General features: G+C 29.2%; 1 long non-coding RNA gene across 3 annotated transcripts; it reads right to left on the reverse strand.

Moving 5' to 3' along the window:
• Nucleotides 1–3247: 3247 nt before the first annotated feature.
• LOC123749123 (uncharacterized) lies at nt 3248–10809 on the reverse strand. Of its 3 annotated transcripts, XR_011224864.1 has the most exons (5): nt 10325–10809; nt 9918–10003; nt 8623–8843; nt 8329–8499; nt 3248–6174 (listed from the first exon to the last, which is right to left on the reverse strand). It is a non-coding gene; the product is annotated as an uncharacterized lncRNA (long non-coding RNA). The 3 variants fall into 3 exon arrangements; XR_011224863.1 differs by lacking the exon at nt 8329–8499 and having other exon boundaries at nt 10320–10807; XR_011224862.1 differs by lacking the exon at nt 8329–8499 and having other exon boundaries at nt 10325–10806.
• Between the last annotated feature and the right edge of the window lie 5376 nt (nt 10810–16185).

The following is a 16185-nucleotide window of genomic DNA, read 5'->3' on the forward strand; positions in this document are numbered from 1 at the left end:
TATTGAAGAATATTCTTCAATATTGAAGAATAATATTCTTCAATATTGAAGAATAATATTGAAGAATATTCTCCAATATTGAAGAATAATATTTAAGAATATTCTCCAATATTGAAGAATATTCTTCAATATTAAAGAATATTCTTCAATATTGAATAATATTGAAGAATAATATTGAAGAATATTCTTCAATATTGAAGATTAATATTTAAGAATATTCTTCAATATTATTATTATTGAAGAATAATATTGAAGAATATTCTTCAATATTGAAGAATATTATTCTTCAATATTGAAGAATATTCTTCAATATTGAAGAATATTCTTCAATATTGAAGAATATTCTTCTTCAATATTGAAGATTATTAATCTTCAATATTGAAGAATATTCTTCAATATTATTCTTCAATAATAATATTGAAGAATATTATTCTTCAATATTGAAGAATATTATTCTTCAATATTGAAGAATATTCTTCAATATTGAAGAATATTCTTCAATATTGAAGAATATTCTTCAATATTGAAGAATATTCTTCAATATTGGAGAATATTCTTCAATATTGAAGAATATTCGCCAATATTAAAGAATATTCTCCAATATTGAATAATAATATTGGAGAATATTCTCCAATATTGAAGAATATTCTTCAATATTGAAGAATAATATTGAAGAATATTCTTCAATATTGAAGAATATTCTTCAATATTGAAGAATAATATTGAAGAATATTCTTCAATATTGAAGAATAATATTGAAGAATATTCTCCAATATTGAAGAATAATATTGAAGAATATTCTCCAATATTGAAGAATAATATTGAAGAATATTCTCCAATATTGAAGAATAATATTGAAGAATATTCTTCAATATTGAAGAATATTCTTCAATATTAAAGAATATTCTTCAATATTGAAGAATAATATTGAAGAATAATATTGAAGAATATTCTTCAATATTGAAGAATATTATTCTTCAATATTGAAGAATATTCTTCAATATTATTCTTCAATATTGAAGAATATTCTTCAATATTGAAGAATAATATTTAAGAATATTCTCCAATATTGAAGAATAATATTGAAGAATATTCTCCAATATTGAAGAATATTCTTCAATATTAAAGAATATTCTTCAATATTGAAGAATATTATTCTTCAATATTGAAGAATATTCTTCAATATTGAAGAATATTCTTCAATATTGAAGAATATTCTTCAATATTGAAGAATATTCTTCAATATTGAAGAATATTCTTCAATATTGAAGAATATTCTTCAATATTGAAGAATATTCTTCAATATTGAAGAATATTCTTCAATATTGAAGAATATTCTTCAATATTAAAGAATATTCTTCAATATTGAAGAATATTCTTTAATATTGAAGAATATTCTTCAATATTGAAGAATATTCTTCAATATTGAAGAATATTCTTCAATATTGAAGAATATTATTCTTCAATATTGAAGAATATTATTCTTCAATATTGAAGAATATTCTTCAATATTGAAGATTAATAATCTTCAATATTGAAGAAGAATATTCTTCAATATTGAAGAATATTCTTCAATATTGAAGAATATTCTTCAATATTGAAGAATATTCTTCAATATTGAAGAATATTCTTCAATATTTAAGAATATTCTTCAATATTGAAGAATAATATTGAAGAATATTCTTTAATATTGGAGAATATTCTTCAATATTGAAGAATATTCTTCAATATTGAAGAATATTCTTCAATATTGAAGAATATTCTTCAATATTGAAGAATATTCTTCAATATTGAAGAATATTATTCTTCAATATTGAAGAATATTCTTCAATATTGAAGAATATTCTTCAATATTGAAGAATATTCTTCAATATTGAAGAATATTCTTCAATATTGGAGAATATTCTTCAATATTGAAGAATATTCGCCAATATTAAAGAATATTCTCCAATATTAAAGAATATTCTTCAATATTATTCTTCAATATTGAAGAATATTCTTAAATATTGAAGAATATTCTTCAATATTGAAGAATATTCTTCAATATTGAAGAATATTCTTCAATATTGAAGAATAATATTGAAGAATATTCTTCAATATTGAAGAATAATATTGAAGAATATTCTCCAATATTGAAGAATAATATTGAAGAATATTCTCCAATATTGAAGAATAATATTGAAGAATATTCTCCAATATTGAAGAATATTCTTCAATATTGAAGAATATTCTTCAATATTAAAGAATATTCTTCAATATTGAAGAATAATATTGAAGAATAATATTGAAGAATAATATTGAAGAATATTCTTCAATATTGAAGAATATTATTCTTCAATATTGAAGAATATTCTTCAATATTATTCTTCAATATTGAAGAATATTCTTCAATATTGAAGAATAATATTTAAGAATATTCTCCAATATTGAAGAATAATATTGAAGAATATTCTCCAATATTGAAGAATATTCTTCAATATTAAAGAATATTCTTCAATATTGAAGAATATTATTCTTCAATATTGAAGAATATTCTTCAATATTGAAGAATATTCTTCAATATTGAAGAATATTCTTTAATATTGAAGAATATTCTTCAATATTTAAGAATATTCTTCAATATTGAAGAATAATATTGAAGAATATTCTTTAATATTGGAGAATATTCTTCAATATTGAAGAATATTCTTCAATATTGAAGAATATTCTTCAATATTGAAGAATATTCTTCAATATTGAAGAATATTCTTCAATATTGAAGAATATTCTTCAATATTGAAGAATATTCTTCAATATTGAAGAATAATATTCTTCAATATTGAAGAATAATATTCTTCAATATTGAAGAATAATATTCTTCAATATTGAAGAATATTCTTCAATATTGAAGAATATTCTTCATAACTCAATATACCTAAATATTCTTCATTATTATTCCTCCAAACTATATTTCTTATTACTATGAAGAATGAAATTAAGAGTATTATTCAATGTTTAATATTAAAATAGTGTTGAAAATGATTTTTTGTCTATCATATTTAATGTTTATTATTAGAGTTTACAAATGGAGGTATCTTTTTCGGAAAACAACCTCAGAAACGTCTTCAATGATAGTTTTGTGGAAAATGAAAACCATTCAATTTCCATCAAAGCACGTTTATATATAATACACTATATACATACGTACATATCACCGGTAACTAAGACAACACAACAGGTTGTTAACAAAAATATACACAAAACAACCTTCAATTCAATTGTATTTATTATTCTCTCAATAAACGTATCTCAAAGGAATACAGTAGTTTAGGGTATTTCTACTCCCCCTCTACTTGCACAACCTCAAGGGGGGTGGGGGTGGCGCCGCACACATTCAGTGACTACAAATACACAATACAACAATCCTGTTTAATATAGTAGGCACAGCATATAAATGTTAAACTCTTGCCCCACATTTCTTCTAGCTCCGAGGTACAGTGTATCATAATGATATCACACATCAAAACAATTTGAACTGGTACACTACTTATTGATAACTATACAAACTTACATATTGTTGGGTCAAGTTATTTATTAACCTTCATGTATGTTATTTCAGACAATTTCACTAAGTAATAGTCAACTACTCACTAGTACCTTAGGAAATTTCTACCCCTTCAAGCCGCACAATTTCACTCAGTACAAATACAACAATCCAATTTAACAATTCACGTTAATATACTCTTACATACTACTATATTAGTGTACATCAACCACACTCAATTTAAACACATTAACGCTTAAACATAATATTCTCCTCCAACCTACCCCTTAAGGGTACTGCTGAAATTAGTTTCTAAGAGGAGGGGGGGGGGGACATTTCCGGAAGCTAACTGGGCAAGTGTCATTAATGGATAAAGCAAGGCTGATACCCTGTGGGGAGAACTCTGACACGGAACACTGCCACAGGGCAAAGGAGTGACTAGAGGGGAAAGGAAGAGAAAACCATCTTCCAGGAAACTAGTCGCTAGCGAACTAAGGTAACTACCAACCAGACCACAACTTTACCGGGAAAAACACAAAAAAAAAAAAAATTTCAATAAAGGTTGGTGGGGGGGGGGGGAGGAACAGTTACCGTATCTGAGTCAAGCCCACAAGTTATTCCAGGGGGAAGGATCTAGCAAGCAATAATTCATTTCCAACTATTCAAATAAATTAATAATATAAAACAACCAAACAATGATTTTTATGACCACTATGTATATATTATCAAATAAATATACAAATCAAACAATATTTCAAATATAATAAACACGTCTTAACGCCCAACATGCTTGCGTCCGGATTGACAAATTATAAGGATGGTAACCGAGTCCGTTACAGTGATCTCCAGTGTATGTTGCCCTCCGAAACATGTTACAGCTCAATAGTAACCCTAACAAACTGCCTTAAGAGCCGTGAATCAGTTTAGTGTCAATGAGCATCTGCGAGCACCAGTAACACACCTTTAAGATCTCGGGATCTAAACTGAAATGGACACCAGGAACGCTACGGATCCGTATTTGTAACACGTATCCATAAAGCCGACGCCTGCAAGGCCGCATATTTATATGACCATTATCAATATAATACCTGAATAACATCGCCGGCTTAACTATCACACTAACAACGTTGGCTGCAGAGCACGCTTACAACAAACTACGTTTCATTTCCTTCACGCACCCTATGTATCCAAAACATTGACATCATACATCCTACCATACCATACCTTTCCTATCAATATACATCTTCTACACTACATCTTCCATATTTTTACTATATTTCCTTCTTTTTATGCTATTTCGGTATATATAGTTTTACTTTCACCTATGTATTTATGCTTTTATATATATCTATACCTATCATATATAAACACATTATCAAAGTTACTATATTTACACTACTATTAACATATAACCTACGTCCATATATTTCTCCTAAAATCATTCCTCCATATTAATCTCTTTCACTACCTGTCATAATTACATTTCAAAACTATAATACACATTTACATCAGTTCAATCTCATCATTGGCAATTTACACACACACCTTTAAAACATTAACTTTTCAACATCAATTTCCTATAATCAACTATCATTTCGGCCTTTCATTACAAATTATTTTAACATTCTATAAAATTCCTAATTTCACATTTATTTTACTTTATATACATTACCATACATTCCTCTTACATGATCATTTTCTATTCTACATATCCTCAATCTACATTTTCACACTATCAACTCAACCCCTGCTGCTTAAATACCAAACAAACGGCTCAAACACTTCATCCTGGACGTAATGTCAACAAAACTCACATGACATCAAACATACAAACTCAACATAATAAAATACAAACAACACAACTATACACTAATCAAACAACCTCCATAACAATAACCAACGTAAAAACAACAATTAACACCCACAACATCCATCTCGACTTTCACACTCACACATAATGCCTAAAAACAACCCCCCACATAGGCAATCTCCATACACAGCAAACACTGCTACTTTTTCTTCTCAGTACCTAAAACATTCCTCTCTTTACAACTTTCATAATTACGTCATTTAAACACTGTTCTTAATCACTTATTATTATTTTACTTTACATTCAATTATAACCATCAAACAATTCATTCATTTTATAATGTATACATTTACGTCATTTAATACACTAATTATTAACTCCCACAACATATTTACTATACACCTTCCATAACATTCTCTTCACACATTTTCAACAACTTCACCCAACATTTCTTTCAAAACAAACATTGTGCACACTCTTTCAACATATAATACTTAACTTCATTAAACAGTCTACTAAATATTATACCAAAATATCACTACATTATCATCTCTCCTTAACACTTTCCCCTTACACGTAACAAATGATATTTAAACAACAGTTTCGATTCCAATCCATCTTCATTACTCGAATATTTTTGGTCACCATCAAACATTCTCTATTGTCCCTTCTTCGTATCTTTGCAATTATATACGCCTTTCTCTTCATATGCGTCGCATCATCCTTGTCTTCAACAATATTATTTCTTGCACATCACACTCTCCTTCAGTTCGACGTCACACTCCGCTGGCCTGCGGTCCCTCTACCAATCAACCACCATTATTACCATCTTCTCGCAAATCTAGAACATAATATGGGTATACATTATTATTACACTTACCACTAACTTTCTATCTTACCATACTAACACCCCCCCCCCCCCAAACATTTAAATTAACTATTCCCATTTATTAATATACCATTCTTCAACCTATATACTATAATACATCACTTATCATTCATATCTATTCACTATACAATTCTTTATAACATTTAGAAATCATAACACTTTGTAGTATTTTAGTTTTAAAGAGAACATTCACGTAACATTCTCATTCAACATATATTTTATTATTTACCTATCGTTTCTATCACTTATATTCCCTACAATGCATATTTCATTTACTTATCACCACTACCTACAACTATGTATTCATTAATCATCTACTTCAACTACTTACTAATCATTCACCACACATCTACTGTCCTCTATGATCACACTAACGACCCGCCTTCTACGGCACTTCACCCACCCCTCAATTTCTGTCTAATACTTTTTTATATACTATTAACAATTACATTCCCACACAACATTCATTCTATATCAACGACTCTGCACTACAACAAACTCAATACATCATTCTTTGGTACCTTCTATGCAAGAAACTGCAACTTCTACATTCAACACTTGCACCTCTCTCCCTTAACTACCTACAAACCATGTTATCCACGTCTAAGCTACTCAAGCCTTTCACCTGCCGATTTTCATTATACCATTATTAACATTCATATACTACACATTTCCATTATCAACATTAGTAGTTCTAATACACAAACACTCTTCGAAAACTAGACGGTCCCCAACACCACTATCAACAATTTTCAACACGCCCAAACTCTCAGCCTATCGACAATTATTCACTACTCTGAACTTTCAAAAAACACACATTTTTGCCCTAAATGAAACCATACAACCCTAACGATTTTACGAAACTATCATTTCTGTACATTTTACACACCTTAATGACTCGCATTTTAACGCTACTTGCTTTTCATTAAAACCACTCGACATGACCAATAACACCACTGTAGTAGTGCTCCAACTGCCAATTTTATTTCACCACAATATCAACATAACACCATCCAACAACAAATCCGTTATTCCACAACCCACACAATTATTGCATGCCCCAAATCTACTCCATCATTCAACAATGTTTCACTTAACCTATTTCCAACTCAATCACGTCAAACACTGCCTATCGTCATAAAGTCAATTTCATTAACTACAACTCTACAGTGACTGCCGCTTCAATATACACGACTCCCTTAAGCCAGGTACACTTGCCTTTCTGGCTACGTTAGTAATCATAAACTACTTAATTTAACACCTATGTAACGTACGCTTCAACACTAACTCCTTCAACTATGAGCTTTTCGCGCTCTTAACATTACGACTCATCCCCTATTTTCACTTTCACAGTAACTTTATTAATCCCTACTTTGTCTTATTGCAACAATTTCTCACTCAAACATGACTCACTAAATGACATGTTCTATTATTAAACCATTTCCTAACTGTGTCAACGATCACGTTATATCAACAAAAATACAACACTAAAACACCATCTATTTCCACTTCACTAATACATTTCTCACAATATAAACTCATTTCCGGTCACATTTAACTTACCCTAACTACTCTCCGCCGCCTCAACGTGAAAATCAAACCCCAAACAACATATTTCACTCACATTTACTATGTAGTAAACGGCAAATACCTTAAACCTATCAACACAACAAGTCACCCAAACACCTCACACACTACCAAGTCTTGACGATAACTGAACTGCCAGCGTCTCCCTCTGGTCATCCACACAGCCCAGGGGTCATGACAATAGGCACGATATTACCTCAAACAAGGCAAAACTTTATGCTACAAATACCATTCATTCAATCATCCCTATACCATAACTTTAATGACAACGTGTACTTTGTTTCAGTAAACTATTTTATTGTAACTGCTCATTTCAATTCACATTTTTAAAATCTTACATCAAACCTGCATATGCAACGGCTTTTGGACCTCTTACACCATCAGAGGGGGGGAACCCACACCTAATATTTACTATGGTTCTCAACATTTCAGTTTACATGATTCAACATCTATTTACAACTTAACCAAGCTACCATTCAAATATTACCAGCCGTAACTACGTATTTAATAACTACTTGCCTTAACATTTTCTTCTATCATGTCAAACTCAAGTAGCACATCTACCTCAACCCGCACATCTCCCACCAGCGTCTGCTCGGCTCCCACCGGTCGGACTCAAATCAGTCCAACACTGGTCCCATCACAACGTTTCTCTCCTCCACATTCTACTCATTTCACGAAACCCCTCACCTTAAAACAATTGCCACATTCAATAATAACCATGCAATTTCTAAAAGACATTTCACTTCATATTTATATTTTAGTACTCATTATGGGTCACGACTAAAATATCGACCTTTATATATACCTTACCTTGAGGTCCTTCCGGCCCTTAGCGTTCCCCCGGCCCGCTCGTCCACCAAGCCTTCTGGTTGCCGGACTCGTCAACCACGCTCTTGGACGCGGCTCCTCGCAGCCTGACCTATCAGTCACAGCCTGCTTCATCAGGTATCCTTGCCACGTGCTTATCCAATTCTCTCTTCAACACAGTCAAGGCTCGTCCACTTATGCATCCAACAGGCTATATACGCCACCTGTAATATATTTTTTACCTTTAAAGTACCAAAGTGCCCATTCCATGATTGCCGGGAGGGGGGAAATTGCTGTTGGCTATCCAACCGCACTATCAACACATTTTAAAGACACGGCCCGCGCGATTTCTAAGTCCAAACACTATCGACACTTATTCACTAGACTTAAGCACTTTCAAGAACCAACTGCATCCTCAAGCAAAAATAATTTGTCTACATCAAAAAATGCTAAATGACACTTTAAGGCTATAGTGTTTTCAATTAAAACACTCGCGATGATACCCGATATGGGCTGTAGTAGTGGTAAAACTGCCAATGGGGTATTTAACCACCCGTCAACCTCACAATACCCGCCAACTCCGCTATTCAAAAACAACAAGACACTTATCTATTCCATGCCGCAAATCTACTCCCTTTGTCTTAAAAAGAAATGTAACATCTAATTGCGACTAAATACCCTACACCACGGCCTATCCTCATCACGTACATTTTCTTACATTGTACTTATACAGTGGGTCACGATTAAATATACACTACTGCCTTACTGTTGGCACTAGGGCAAGTATAGCGAAAGTCGTAAAGTAGTTAATAAACTATTATGTCAGGTACGATTCAACACTTAAAGCACGTTATGAGCCTTTAAAAGTCTTTATATGCCATCTTATATTGCCTACTCATCCTGTCTATTCAATTTACCGTTTACGAGTCTTATTACTCAATACTTTGTTATTGTACCCACTTCTCCCTGCAACATGGAACACTCGCTAAATATTTACAACTTAACCATTTTAACCTCATCGTTGACAAAGTTGATACAACTTTTCCTTTTTAAACAAACGGACGCTTTCAATTTATAATTCATTATCATTTCACAAACTCAACATTAACCCCTGCCAGACTACCTTCCTCTCAACTTCAACAGTATTCAATTTCACTATCATAACTACTCTCGGCCCCCTAATACGATATTCAAACCAGACATTAACACTCCTTTACTCTAGTAACGTTACCGAACTTACAACCTATCCCCACCCACCTATCTACGACAATTAGACCAAACACGATTCAGACACTTACTGCAAACTCTTCACTAACACTTAAGTTGACGCGTCTCGCTGTGCTCTTCCACAGCCAAGGGGTCCCACAAATCTATCCGGTATTACCTGCAACAAGCCAACAGTTATTGCATCCTACCAATAGAAATCATGCAATCATCCCTATACCATACCTTTCAAACTTCCTACCATAAACTATTTTCTCGGATGTACCTCATTTCAAATGCAACTCTTCAACCCATCTAACCTCAATAGTCAACTGGTGTGACAGCTCTTATCTGTGGGTTGCCGCCCCCCGCGCCAGATACTATTAACCACTTCAATCTCATTACATACAAAACTATGTGCTCCTCCAATAACTAAGTACGGTTTCGTAATAAAATATTACAATGCCTAACAAAATAACTAATAAACAACTACTTGCCTTACCACATATGATCCAGCTATCAGTAGCACATCTTCCTAACCAAACCATCTGCCACCAGCTTCTGCTCGGCTGCCAGAGGTCTCACGTAAATCATCGCTCCACCACTGCTCCCATCACAACGTTAGTCTCCAAGATTCATACATCACCACTAGGCCAATTTCATGCGAGGCATCATATTACCACCATTACCTCATTCACTAACAATACACCTGAAAATAATTTTCATTCAGTATGTAATTAACATTTAATATTTCAGGACTAAAATATCTGCGTATACTCCCTCAAGAGGGTATATACGGCAGATTTTAATGTTTTTGGACCCTATGTATTCGCGTTTTGACGGTGTACAAATTCGGTGTAAGCTAGGGGTGTGTCAGCCCTAGCGACCCCAAAAGGGTAACGGGGTACCAGCTCAGAGTAACAACACGCCCTAACACTAACTTGTACACCAGTACTTTGCGAATACCAGGGTCAAAATAACGTTCCGTTGCTCCTCGCCGCGCAGGTCGACTCAACAGCCAATCACGTTCCAATTTTTCACTTGACGTCACATTCTCGCACGCTGTACTCTCATTGGTCGGCTCCTCCTAATTGCATACTCCAGTAATTCATCCACATTATTTACTGACACTTAAATATGTATACCCATTGTATGAGAAACATACATATACCTAATGTATGTGAAACAATCTTTTACATTACATTCACAATTGATGACTTTCCATTAATTATTACTAAATAAGTACTATTATAATTATTAAATATTAACAATACTTATTCAAGCTGTAAGTACAGAACAACACAGTACATTATAGCACATTAAACTTAAGTAGCCTAATATACATTGCACTACTATACATTGTACTAGTCTCCAGTACACTACTATACATTACAGTACACTAACATACCATGCGCAACAGCAAAGGGCTCAGTACTCTACAGTACAATACACAACAGTACAGTACCGTATACTACACTACACTACAGTCAAGTGCAGTACAGTACACTACAAGCTACAGTACCATAAACTACACTAGAGTAAAGGGTACAGCACCTTACCGACCAATAACGTACAGTACACTCAAGAGTACAGTACATTCTTTTCTGGTACAGGGTACACTACACTTAAATATAATACACTACAGTACTGTACAGTACGATATACTACTGTACACGATACATTACAGTGCACTCAAGTCCAATACAGTTCACTACAATACACTACCCTACACTATAATACTGTACAGAACACCTCACTACAGGGTACACTACAGTACAATACAATATACTCAACTAACGTAAACTACACTACATTACAGTATAATTTTTTTACGTACACTACAGTGCACGGCACAGTACAGGCTACAGTCAAATACAGTACACTATACTACACTACTCTACTGAACAATCCAGTACACTACACTACATTATTGCATAGTATATATGTATTCTTCAATATTGAAGAATATTCTCCAATATTAAAGAATATTCTTCAATATTGAAGATTATTCTTCAATATTGGAGAATATTCTTCAATATTGGAGAATATTCTTTAATATTGGAGAATATTCTTCAATATTGAAGAATATTCTTTAATATTGGAGAATATTCTTCAATATTGAAGAATATTCTTCAATATTGGAGAATATTCTTCAATATTGGAGAATATTCTGCAATATTGGAGAATATTCTTCAATATTGGAGAATATTCTTTAATATTGGAGAATATTCTTCAATATTGAAGAATATTCTTTAATATTGAAGAATATTCTTTAATATTGAAGAATATTCTTCAATATTGAAGAATATTCTTCAATATTGAAGAATATTCTTCAATATTGAAGAATATTCTTCAATATTAAAGAATATTCTTCAATATTGAAGAATAATATTGAAGATTATTCTTCAATATTGAAGAATAATATTGAAGATTATTCTTCAATATTGAAGAATAATATTGAAGAATATTCTTAAATATTGATTAATATTCTTCAATATTGAAGAATAATATTTAAGAATATTCTTCAATATTATTCTTCAATAATAATAATATTGAAGAATATTATTCTTCAATATTGAAGAATATTATTCTTCAATATTGAAGAATATTCTTCAATATTATTCTTCAATATTGAAGAATATTCTTCAATATTGAAGAATATTCTTCAATATTGAAGAATATTCTTCAATATTGAAGATTAATATTGAAGAATATTCTTCAATATTGAAGAATATTCTTCAATATTGAAGAATATTCTTCAATATTATTCTTCAATATTATTCTTCAATATTGGAGAATATTCTTCAATATTATTCTTCAATATTGAAGAATATTCTTCAATATTGGAGAATATTCTTCAATATTGAAGAATATTCGCCAATATTAAAGAATATTCTTCAATATTGAAGATTATTCTTCAATATTGGAGAATATTCTTCAATATTGGAGAATATTCTTTAATATTGGAGAATATTCTTCAATATTGAAGAATATTCTTTAATATTGGAGAATATTCTTCAATATTGAAGAATATTCTTCAATATTGGAGAATATTCTTCAATATTGGAGAATATTCTGCAATATTGGAGAATATTCTTCAATATTGGAGAATATTCTTTAATATTGGAGAATATTCTTCAATATTGAAGAATATTCTTTAATATTGAAGAATATTCTTTAATATTGAAGAATATTCTTCAATATTGAAGAATATTCTTCAATATTGAAGAATATTCTTCAATATTGAAGAATATTCTTCAATATTAAAGAATATTCTTCAATATTGAAGAATAATATTGAAGATTATTCTTCAATATTGAAGAATAATATTGAAGAATATTCTTCAATATTGAATAATATTCTTCAATATTGAAGAATAATATTTAAGAATATTCTTCAATATTATTCTTCAATAATAATAATATTGAAGAATATTATTCTTCAATATTGAAGAATATTATTCTTCAATATTGAAGAATATTCTTCAATATTATTCTTCAATATTGAAGAATATTCTTCAATATTGAAGAATATTCTTCAATATTGAAGAATATTCTTCAATATTGAAGATTAATATTGAAGAATATTCTTCAATATTGAAGAATATTCTTCAATATTGAAGAATATTCTTCAATATTATTCTTCAATATTGGAGAATATTCTTCAATATTATTCTTCAATATTGAAGAATATTCTTCAATATTGGAGAATATTCTTCAATATTGAAGAATATTCGCCAATATTAAAGAATATTCTCCAATATTGAATAATAATATTGGAGAATATTCTCCAATATTGAAGAATATTCTTCAATATTGAAGAATATTCTTCAATATTGAAGATTATTCTTCAATATTGAAGAATATTATTCTTCAATATTGAAGAATAATATTCTTCAATATTATTATTATTGAAGAATAATATTGAAGAATATTCTTAAATATTATTCTTCAATATTGAAGAATATTCTTCAATATTGAAGAATATTCTTCAATATTATTCTCCAATATTGGAGAATATTCTTCAATATTGAAGAATATTCTCCAATATTGAATAATAATATTGGAGAATATTCTCCAATATTGAAGAATATTCTCCAATATTGAAGAATATTCTTCAATATTGAAGAATATTCTTCAATATTGAAGAATATTCTTCAATATTATTCTCCAATATTGGAGAATATTCTTCAATATTGAAGAATATTCTCCAATATTGAATAATAATATTGGAGAATATTCTCCAATATTGAAGAATATTCTTCAATATTGAAGATTATTCTTCAATATTGGAGAATATTCTTCAATATTGGAGAATATTCTTCAATATTGAAGAATATTCTTTAATATTGGAGAATATTCTTCAATATTGAAGAATATTCTTCAATATTGGAGAATATTCTTCAATATTGGAGAATATTCTGCAATATTGGAGAATATTCTCCAATATTGAAGAATATTCTTCAATATTTAAGAATATTCTTCAAGAAAGTTCTTCAATATTGAAGAATATTCTCCAATATTAAAGAATATTATTCAATATTGAAGAATATTCTTGAAGAAAGTTCTTTAATAATGGAGAATATTCTTCAATATTGAAGAATAATATTGAAGAATATTCTTCAATATTGAAGAATATTCTTCAATATTGAAGAATAATATTGAAGAATATTCTTCAATATTGAAGAATAATATTGAAGAATATTCTTCAATATTATTATTATTGAAGAATAATATTGAAGAATATTCTTCAATATTGAAGAATATTCTTCAATATTGAAGAATATTATTCTTCAATATTGAAGAACAATATTGAAGAATAATATTCTTCAATATTGAAGAATAATAATATTGAAGAATATTCTTCAATATTATTCTTCAATAATAATAATATTGAAGAATATTCTTCAATATTATTCTTCAATATTGAAGAATATTCTTCAATATTATTCTTCAATATTGAAGAATATTCTTCAATATTGAAGAATATTCTTCAATATTATTCTTCAATATTATTCTTCAATATTGGAGAATATTCTTCAATATTATTCTTCAATATTGAAGAATATTCTTCAATATTGGAGAATATTCTTCAATATTGAAGAATATTCTTTAATATTGGAGAATATTCTTCAATATTGAAGAATATTCTTCAATATTGGAGAATATTCTTCAATATTGGAGAATATTCTGCAATATTGGAGAATATTCTTCAATATTGGAGAATATTCTTTAATATTGGAGAATATTCTTCAATATTGAAGAATATTCTTTAATATTGAAGAATATTCTTTAATATTGAAGAATATTCTTCAATATTGAAGAATATTCTTCAGTATTGAAGAATATTCTATTGAAGAATATTCTTCAGTATTGAAGAATATTCTTCAGTATTGAAGAATATTCTATTGAAGAATATTCTTCAGTATTGAAGAATATTCTATTGAAGAATATTCTTCAGTATTGAAGAATATTCTATTGAAGAATATTCTTCAATATTGAAGAATATTCTTCAATATTATTCTTCAATATTGAAGAATATTCTTCAATATTATTCTTCAATATTGAAGAATATTCTTCAATATTGAAGAATATTCTTCAATATTGAAGAATATTCTTCAATATTAAAGAATATTCTTCAATACTGAAGAATATTCTTCAATACTGAAGAATATTCTTCTTCTTCAGTATTGAAGAATATTCTTCAGTATTGAAGAATATTCTTCAGTATTGAAGAATATTCTATTGAAGAATATTCTTCAGTATTGAAGAATATTCTTCAGTATTGAAGAATATTCTTCAGTATTGAAGATTATTCTATTGAAGAATATTCTTCAGTATTGAAGAATATCCTATTGAAGAATATTCTTCAGTATTGAAGAATATTCTATTGAAGAATATTCTTCAGTATTGAAGAATATTCTTCAGTACTGAAGAATATTCTTAAGTACTGAAGAATATTCTTCAGTATAGTGAAGAATATTCTTCAGTATTGAAGAATATTCTATTGAAGAATATTCTTCAGTATTGAAGAATATTCTATTGAAGAATAGTCTTCAGTATTGAAGAATATTCTTCAATATTGAAGAATATTCTTCAATATTATTCTTCAATATTGAAGAATATTCTTCAATATTATTCTTCAATATTGAAGAATAATATTGAAGAATATTCTTCAATATTGAAGAATATTCTTCAATATTGAAGAATATTCTTCAATATTATTATTCAATATTGAGGAATATTCTTCAATATTATTCTTCAATATTGAAGAATATTCTTCAATATTGAAGAATATTATTCTTCAATATTGTTCTTCAATATTGAAGAATAACAATATTGAAGAATAATATTCTTCAATATT

Source organism: Procambarus clarkii, chromosome 77 (genome assembly GCF_040958095.1).
Source record: "Procambarus clarkii isolate CNS0578487 chromosome 77, FALCON_Pclarkii_2.0, whole genome shotgun sequence".
Classification (NCBI taxonomy): Eukaryota; Metazoa; Arthropoda; class Malacostraca; order Decapoda; family Cambaridae; genus Procambarus; species Procambarus clarkii.